Source organism: Callospermophilus lateralis, unplaced genomic scaffold, assembly GCF_048772815.1.
Source record: "Callospermophilus lateralis isolate mCalLat2 unplaced genomic scaffold, mCalLat2.hap1 Scaffold_109, whole genome shotgun sequence".
Lineage (NCBI taxonomy): Eukaryota > Metazoa > Chordata > Mammalia > Rodentia > Sciuridae > Callospermophilus > Callospermophilus lateralis.
Window position 1 is genome coordinate 3,071,138 of NW_027511135.1, and position 8,235 is coordinate 3,079,372.

General features: G+C 42.7%; 1 pseudogene across 1 annotated transcript; it reads left to right on the forward strand.

Moving 5' to 3' along the window:
- The first annotated feature begins 4,375 nt into the window (after positions 1-4,375).
- Positions 4,376-8,004, forward strand: LOC143386346 (sickle tail protein homolog; annotated as a pseudogene). The gene is made up of 2 exons (XR_013089569.1): positions 4,376-7,169; positions 7,203-8,004. The product of XR_013089569.1 is annotated as a sickle tail protein homolog (transcript).
- Positions 8,005-8,235: the final 231 nt, after the last annotated feature.

Consider the following 8,235-nt stretch of genomic DNA (forward strand, 5'->3'; position numbering starts at 1 on the left):
AATCCCTCGTACCTTTTACCCAAGTTACCTACAATGGTGACATCTTATACAGTTATGGTACAATATTAAAACCAAGATGTTGATACCTGATGTCTGTCAACAGGACTACAGATTTTCTTCAGTTTTTACTTGCAGTTTATTCATTTTTTGACCAGCATGAATTTCTATGTGTGTGTGTGTGTGTATGTGTGTGTGTCTGTGTACACCTGTGAGTGTGTATGTGTAGTTTCATGCAGTATTATTCCATTTACAGATGTGTGTAACCACCACAATCAAAATCCAGCCCTTTTCTGTCACTATACACAACACTCTCATGCTACTTCTTTTATCCACTGCATTCACCATCTCTATCTGTGAAAAGCAATCACTGATTTGTTTTCCATCTCCATGATTTTGTAATTTTGAAAATGTTATACAAATAGAGTCATCCGATATGTAAAGTTTTGAGAGTGACTTTTTCACCAAACATAATGGACTTTGAAGTTCACCCAGATTTTTGCATGAATCTGTAGTTTTGTTATTATAAATAACATGCAAATTTTATTGCTGAGTAGTATTCCATTATATGGAAGAACAGTTTTAATCACATATCCATTGAAGGGCATTTGGGTTCTTGTCAGGATTTGGCTACAAAAAAATAAGACTTCTAAAAATAAAATAAAGCTGCTACCAACATTTTTATACAAGTTTTATACAAGTTTTTGTATAAATTTAAGTTTTCATTTCTCTGGAGTTAATGCCCCAAAATACGACCACTGCTGCTGTCTTTCATCTGAACTTAACAACAGCAAGACCAGAAAGTTTGGTTTGAATTCCCCCAGACCCATAGGGTTTCCCTTCCCTGAACCTCAGCCCAGAAATTGCTCTAGGAAGTAATCTGGGCTATTGCAGAATTCACCTCATTTGTTTTTCTTCTTTCCAGGATTCATTCCTGCTGAAGAAGGTAGTTTTCATATATTCTGCCTGATTTACTATAGCACTTAATCCTTCATGGGCAGATGCAGAAGCTCCCTCTATCTTTTGACTTTCTTTTTCTTTCCTTCCTTCCCTAATCGCCCCACCCCCACCCCCACACTTCTGTCCTGGGATGGAAAAGGGATGCCCTACCACTCAGCTACATCCGCAGCCATTTTTACTTTTGAGATGGAGCCTTGCTAAGTTGCCCAAGCTGGTCTTGAGCTTGCAGTCTTCCTGCATCAGCCTCCAGAGTAGCTAGGATCATCAGCATTTACCACTATTTCTTTAACTTTCCTTTCAAAAGTTTTACCTTTATTCCTCTATGCTGTACTCTGAGAGAATTTTTTAGAGATAACTTCCAGCTCCTTAACTCACTCTTTAGTTATATTCTTTTTTCTTTTCTCTTCAGTCCATCTGTGTAAATATTTTATATTTTAATGATTTTTTTTTTGGTCTTGAGGATTGAGCCCAGAGGTGCTTTTCCACCAACCCACGTCCCCAGCTCTTTTTAGTTTTCATTTTCAGACAGGGTCTCTCCAAGTTGCTTTAGAGACATTGTCTTTGCTAAATGTCATAGGCAGGTCTTTCCTTGTATTCTGAATGTTAGAGTTAGAAGGGAGCCTAAGTGGTCATCTAGTCCAGTACCCTCATTTTATAGGTGGGAAGAGCTTGCTCAGATCACACAGCAAAGGTATAAAAGTTGGGGCACAAGACCCCAGTTTTCAAACTGTATGTTCTGTCAATATTGCCTGCCACATGCATTTTGTGTGTGTGTGTGTGTGTGTGTGTGTGTGTGTGTGTAAAGTGAGATGAATTTTTGTCCTATCCAAACAGGATATTCCCTCTAGGAAAAGTAATTATTTGTTGTCACTTTGGTTTTGTTGCAGAAAAACAAGCTTTAGTATGTAGGAACAGAAAATACTTTACCCCTGACATTTGATTATCATTCAGAATTTGAAGAGGGTAGTGCTACCCTTCAATCCGCATCGAGGACAGCATCAAAGACCATGGAAGATAAGTCACGTGACGTTAAAAAATCAAAAAAGTGACTATCATAACGACCTCAAACTTTCAGTTTGAAGGTTGGAAGCATTGCTTTATATTTGTATTAAATTATGCAATGTATATAACATGAAAACTTTGTCATATGGCATATTTTATAACAATTATGAGTTAAAATATACTAGATAACTATTTGAAGATTCCCATCTTATAAAATATTGTTACGATATTTCACTAGCATAGATGGTAATTTCAATTATGAATTTTTGTTTTTATTTATTTTTTTAAATACTTTTTTTTATTTTTCATAGTGCTTGGAATGGAACCCAGTACTTCTCACATGCTAGGCAAACACTACCACCGAGCTACATCCCCAGACACAATTCTGAATTTTAAAGAAAGTTAGTCAGTGACATTTCTCCAAATTAATGTCAGGATTTATTTTAAACTTTAATTAATATATTACAAGAAAATGCCTGCCTAGAAAACTAAATAAGGCAGTTTCTTTGTGTACTTAACAATGGATAGCCTAATCATGCCATACTTGGTCTTTCCTAGCATTATGTACATGTGTAATGCTCTGTAATTTTTCCAAGCATCAGAAATGTAGAGAGCCTGAAAAGAAGTATAAAGAAATAGAATCAAACCAGGTCAACTGGACATTGGTGGTAATGTTGATACTGTTCTTATCTCATTTATTTTATGTCACAATCCAATGTGGGAATTACAGTTTTACCGATGAAAAATCCATGTGTTAGGTTAAATAACTTCCAATGTCACACAACTAGCAAGAGGAAGGATTTAAAGCCTAGTAGTCTGATTTCAGAGCCCATTCTCTTTATCACCATCTAGTTCAATAGGATGACCTCAAACCTGGGCTTGATGCCCAGGTACATGCATCATAGTGCTTTGTAGAGAATATGTGGATAGAAGCAGTTCTATCTTGGGTGAGTAGGAGGATTAAGGTGAGAAGAGCTGGAATTTATTTTGGATCTGTTAAGTTTTAGATGCCTGTGGGGAATTCAGGTGGAGGTATCTGGAAGAAAGTTGTATAAATAACTCCCAATCTAACATAAAACATGATGTGGAAAACTGTAACTACTACCTATTGTTTTGCTTGTAAGCATTCTGATAGCAGCACAAAATACAGCTCATTCAGATTTTTTAAATTTGTGATTTACCAGAATATCAAAACATGTCCCCATTGTGAAGCAGTAAGTTAAGAGAAAGCAGTTTGTTCCTAACACAAGTAAATATCAATGGTTTATGTAATTTAATTTTATTGCAAACTTCTTACATTACTACTTTGTTTTAGGTAGATAAACCAATAACTTCAAAATCATTTTTAGAACTGTCCCTATTAAGATGTAATATTTTAATTATTCATAGGAAAAAATTCATAGAATGGAAGTAGCGAACGTGGGGAAGGACAAAAATCATGTGTGGATACACACACAGTATATATGGTTATGTTGTGTGGATTCATTTTTTTTTTAGCAAGAAGAGAAATTCATGTATGGAAAAATAATTAAATATGAATAAAGGGGGCTGGAGTTGTGGCTCAGTAGTAGAGCATTGGCCTAGCATGTGTGAGGCACTAGGTTCTATTCTCAGCACCCCATATAATTAAATGAATAAAATAAGGTCCATCAACATCTAAAAAAATATTTTTAAAAAACATATGAGGGCTGGGGTTGTGGCTTAGTGGTAAAGTGTTTGCTTCACACATGTGGGGTGCTGGATTTGATTCTCAGCACCACATATAAATAAGTGAGTAAAATGGAGGTCCATTGATAATTTAAAAAATATTAAAAAACAACAACAACATGAATAGAGGATACAATTGCAGTCTATGTGGATTTTTGTTTTCCCCTTGTGCTACTGGGAATCCAACCAAGGGCCTTACACATGCTAGGAAGGCAGTCTACTACTGTGCTTTACTCCAGCCCATTAGTGAATTTTAATTAGCCAAATTGTTCTCTTAGTTCAATAGACATCATGTAATCTGAGTGATATTAGCCTGGTTTAAAGATTAAGATGGTGAAGTTTACAGACTCGTCATCAGGTTTGTATACTAGCTTTGCTTTCTTTTAGCTTTACGACGCAGGGCAAGTTATATAACTTCTCTATGCCTCGGTTTCCTATTTTACAGGGGGGATAGTAATAACATATATTCCATAGGGACTTCATGAGAATTAAATATGTTAATGTATGTGAAAAATTTAAAATTTATTGCCTACACATGGTAGGCATAAAAAATAGCACAACAACAATAAAATTAAAGCTTAGTTTTTGCAATGTACAATCATACATACTAATCTTTAAAAATAAGACAGTAAGGAAATACACTTAAGTCATGTTTACAGAAGGCAAACTTTTCGGAACTGCGCTCTGAAGTTTCAAGAGAGCCCGGAGCCTGAGCCGCAGGCAGGGACAATGGAGGAAAACGAAAGCCAGAAATGTGAGCCGTGCCTTCCTTACTCAGCAGACAGCAGACAGATGCAGGAACAAGGAAAAAGCAATCTGCATGTAACATCAGTAGAAGATGCAGAATGCTGCAGAACCAAGGAGCGCCTTTCTAATGGAAGCAATCGTACTTCAGTTTCCAAGTCTTCCCGAAACATCCCAAGGAGACACACTCTAGGGGGGGCCCGAAGTTCCAAAGAAATACTGGGAATGCAAACATCGGAGATGGATAGAAAGAGAGAAGCTTTCCTGGAACACCTAAAGCAGAAATACCCCCATCATGCCACAGCGATCATGGGCCACCAAGAAAGTCTGAGAGACCAGACAAGAAGTCCCAAACTGTCTCACAGTCCTCAACCTCCCAGTTTGAGTGACCCAGTCGAGCATTTATCAGAGACGTCCGGTGATTCTTTGGAAGCCATGTCTGAAGGGGAGGCGCCAAGTCCTTTTTCCAGAGGCAGCTGAACTCGTGCAAGCCTTCCTGTGGTGAGGTCAACCAACCAGACGAAAGAAAGATCTCTGGGGGTTCTCTATCTCCAGTACGGAGATGAAACCAAGCAGCTCAGGATGCCGAATGAAATCACAAGTGCAGACACGATCCGTGCTCTCTTTGTAAGTGCCTTTCCACAGCAGCTCACCATGAAAATGCTGGAGTCGCCCAGTGTCGCCATTTACATCAAAGATGAAAGCAGAAATGTCTATTATGAATTAAATGATGTAAGGAACATTCAAGACAGATCCCTCCTCAAAGTGTACAACAAGGATCCTTCACACGCATTCAGTCACACACCAAAAACTGTGAATGGAGACCTGAGGATGCAGAGAGAAATTGTTTATGCAAGAGGAGATGGCCCTGGTGCCTCTCGACCTGGATCCACAGCTCATCCACCCCACGCAATTCCCAATTCTCCACCATCCACTCCTGTGCCTCATTCCATGCCTCCCTCCCCATCCAGAATTCCTTATGGGGGCACTCGCCCCATGGTTGTTCCTGACAATGCCACCATCCCCCGGGACAGACTTTCCAGCCTGCTGGTCTCCAGATCCATCTCACCAAGCCCAAGCGCCATCTTAGAAAGAAGAGATGTCAAGCCTGATGAAGACATGAGCAGCAAAAACATCGCGATGTACAGAAATGAGGGTTTCTATGCTGACCCTTACCTCTATCATGAGGGAAGGATGAGCATAGCCTCATCCCACGGAGGGCACCCTCTGGACGTCCCTGATCACATCATTGCATATCACCGCACAGCGATTCGGTCAGCGAGTGCTTATTGTAACCCCTCCATGCAAGCGGAAATGCACATGGAACAATCACTGTGCAGACAGAAATCAAGAAGTATCCAGATAGCCATTTGCCCACTCTGGGCTCCAAAACACCCCCTGCCTCTCCTCACCGAGTTAGTGACCTGAGGATGATAGACATGCACGCACATCATAATGCTCACGGCCCCCCTCACACCATGCAGCCAGACCGGGCCTCGCCAAGTCGTCAGTCCTTTAAAAAGGAACCAGGCACCTTGGTATATTTTGAAAAGCCCAGGAACACTCCAGGATTATCTGGCATTGTGGACCTTGGCCCTCCTCTAGTTGAGAAGCAAGTTTTTGCCTACAGCACTGCTACAATCCCCAAAGACAGAGAGACCAGCGAGAAAATGATGAAAACGACAGCCAACAGGAACCACACAGAAAGTGCAGGAACTCCCCACATTTCCGGAGGGAAGACTCTGGGTGCCCAAGAGGCCACGGTGCCACCCAGCCAGCCCCTGCCTACAGGGGCCTCAGCCATCCACATGAGCCTGCTGGACATGAAGCGAAGTGTGGCCGAACTCAAGCTCCAGCTCCAGCAGATGAGACAGCTCCAGCTGCAGAACCAGGAGCTGCTGAGGGCCATGATGAAGAAGGCTGAGCTGGAAATCAGCAGCAAAGTTATGGAAACAATGAAGAGGCTGGAGGATCCCGTGCAGCGACAGCGCACCCTAGTGGAGCAAGAGAGACAAAAATACCTCCATGAAGAGGAGAGGATTGTCAAGAAGTTATGTGAGTTGGAAGACTTTGTTGAAGACTTGAAGAAGGACTCTTCATCCGCTGGCCGAGTGGTTACTCTCAAGGATGTGGAAGATGGGGCTTTCCTCCTAAGACAAGTGGGAGAAGCAGTAGCCACCCTGAAAGGAGAATTTCCAAACTTACAAAACAAGATGAGAGCCGTCCTGCGCATAGAGGTCGAGGCCATGCGGTTTCTGAAGGAGGAGCCACATAAGCTGGACAGTCTCCTAAAACGTGTGCGCAGCATGACAGACATCCTGACCATGCTGCGGAGACATGTCACTGATGGGCTCCTGAAGAGCACCGATGCAGCCCAAGCCGCACAGTATGTCGCTATGGAAAAGGCCACAGCCGCCGAAGTCTTGAAGAACCAGGAGGAAGCAGCCCATTGCCCCAGTCAGCCCTTCCATGGCACGGGAGTCCCTGGCGATGTGAAGTCGGAAGTGGTGCCTTTGTCTGGCATGACCGTTCACCACGCACAGAGCTCTCCTGTGGTCATCCAGCCCTCCCAGCACTCCCTGGCCCTGCTGAACCCTGCCCAGAACTTGCCTGTCGGGACTGGTACCCACACAGCCAACCCTCCTGCAGTCACACAGGAAGTAACCTCTGCACCGCAGTCAGCTCCAGCCCCACAGTCCCCTCAGACACCCACGAATGGTTCCACCATGCAGAGCTTGTTCACTGAGGAAATCCACAGTGTGAGTGCCAAGAACAGGGCAGTGTCCATTGAGAAAGCAGAAAGGAAATGGGAAGAGAAAAGGCAAAATCTGGACCATTATAATGGGAAAGAGTTTGAGAAGCTCCTGGAAGAAGCTCAGGCCAACATCATGAAGTCATTTCCAAACCTGGAGATGCCACCAGCCTCGGCCCCATTGCCAAAGGGAGATGCCCCCGTGGACAAGGGGGAACTCTCAGAAGACTCACCAAATTCAGAACCAGACTTGGACAAGCTGGGGGGGAAGTCACCCCATCCCCCTCCTCCACCTCCTCGGAGAAGTTACCTGCCTGGATCAGGGCTCACTACCACGAGATCTGGTGATGTGGTCTACACTGGCAGGAAGGAGATCATCACTACCAAGGCCAGCGGTGAAGATGTTGGTTCAAGCCCACAGACAAGAGCCACAAAATGTACAGCAGAAGAGCCTGCTTCAGCCTGGGCCCCATCCCCTCCACCAGTCACTGCGTCCTCCTTGAAAGATGAGGAAGAAGAAGAAGAAGAAGGAGACAAAATAATGGCAGAACTCCAGGCATTCCAGAAGTGTTCCTTTATGGAAGTAAATTCAAACAGTCATGCTGAGCAGTCCCGGGCTGACAGTCACGCTAAAGACACTAGGCCAGGCGCCACAGTGCCACCCAAGGAGAAGAAGGGCTCCGGTGGGACCCCACAGACGAGCAGGATGCCTGTCCCTATGAGTTCCAAGAATAGACCCAGAAGCCTGGACAAACCTGGCAAGCAATCCAAACTGCAGGATCCTCGCCAATATCGTCAGGTAGTTTTACCTTAAACCCAATTTTGGATGGACATGATTTCCGTTTTGAAGCAAGTCACTGACTTAGTTCATACCAAATACTATGTTTTCTTTGTAAGCTATGATTTACAGTAGACATCCTGGATCTGGGGGCATTAAGAAAGTCTAAAAAAAAAAAAAAACAAACAAAAACAAAAAAACCTTTGTTAAAGTTTTCACCACGCTCTTGCATGCTTGCAATAAAACATCTTTTACTTTGTGAACAAAAAAAAAAAAAAAAGAAGGCAAACTTTTC